This window comes from Pteropus alecto, unplaced genomic scaffold (genome assembly GCF_000325575.1).
Source record: "Pteropus alecto unplaced genomic scaffold, ASM32557v1 scaffold76, whole genome shotgun sequence".
In the NCBI taxonomy this organism is placed as follows: domain Eukaryota; kingdom Metazoa; phylum Chordata; class Mammalia; order Chiroptera; family Pteropodidae; genus Pteropus; species Pteropus alecto.
Window position 1 is genome coordinate 4,488,741 of NW_006443138.1, and position 1,272 is coordinate 4,490,012.

At 40.0% G+C, this 1,272-nt stretch overlaps 1 pseudogene; it reads left to right on the plus strand.

The window, feature by feature from the left end:
• Window positions 1–1,018, plus strand: part of LOC102893863 — a 37,942-nt pseudogene extending 36,924 nt beyond the window's left edge.
• The last annotated feature ends 254 nt before the right edge of the window (window positions 1,019–1,272 follow it).

The following is a 1,272-nucleotide window of genomic DNA, read 5'->3' on the forward strand; positions in this document are numbered from 1 at the left end:
TGAGAGGTTGCCGTCAAAGCTGATGTTTATAAGAGTTATGAAAGCATTGTGGTTTGGGGACTAAGATCCCAGGATCTGTAATCAGAGATACCATCTCCACGACTTACTAGGAGGGTCTCCCTTCCAAGTTATTTAATCTCTCTGAACCCCAAGAGCCCCATCAATAAAATAAAGATGTGCTAATCTCACTGAGTTATTGAGAGGATTGATGAGATCTGCTATAGTTGCATGTGAAAAGTACTGAACACAAAGAAGCAATCAAAAGATGGCATTTATTATTATTATTATTATTATTATTATTATTATTATGACAATGCCTGAAAAACTGATTCATTCATTGGAGAAGAGACCTCCTGGCTTTCTCTTCTGTTGGATATCAGTTCACCCTCCTCATGTGGATTTTGTTATTTCCCTCTTAGCCTGTTAGAATGGAATTCAAGACTAAAGAGTGAGTGACCTCTGTTGGTGAAAGAACCAGTGTACTCCATCCCTTCTTTTCTGGGCTTACCTATAATCACATTGAGTGTTACGGAAAGGAAAAGACCAGCCTGTCAAGAGTGAAGAAAGCTTTGGGCAAGTATGGCCCTGCTAATCTGGAAGACACCACAGGTAGTGGAGCTACTGATAGCAAAGATGATGATGACATTGATTTCTTTGGATCTGAGGAGGAGGAGGAAGGTGAAGAAGCGAAGAGGCTAAGAGAAGAGTGCCTTGTACAATAAGGGTCAAAGAAAGCCAAAAAACCTGCACTTGTTGCCAAGTCTTCTATCTGATTAGATGTGAAATCTAATGACGAGACAGATGCGGCAAAGTTAGAAGAGTGGGTCAGGAGCATTCAAGGGCATGGCTTGGTCTGGGGCTCTTCTAAACTAATTCCAGTGGGATATGAATTGAAAAACTTCAAATATAATGTGTAGTAGAAGACAATAAAGTTGAAACAGATATGCCAGAGGAGCAGATCATTACTTTTGAGGACTATGTGCAGTCTATGGATGTGGCTGCTTTCAACAAAATCTAAAATCCATCATTTCTCTGTCAGTAGCTCTGGGATGGGGCCCAGGAATCTGCATATTAATCAATGCCCAAGTGGTTCTGACATAGGTGGTTTTTGGGCCACCCTTTCAGAAACACAGATCCTCTGGGTCTCAGGATATCAGAGATTACAAAAAAGAGCATCCATTAAAGCAGAGGAATGTTCACTGACTCAATTTTCTAGGCTGAACTGATAATATTTACAGTTGACACTTTCCAAACATTAAAGAAATTTTTTAA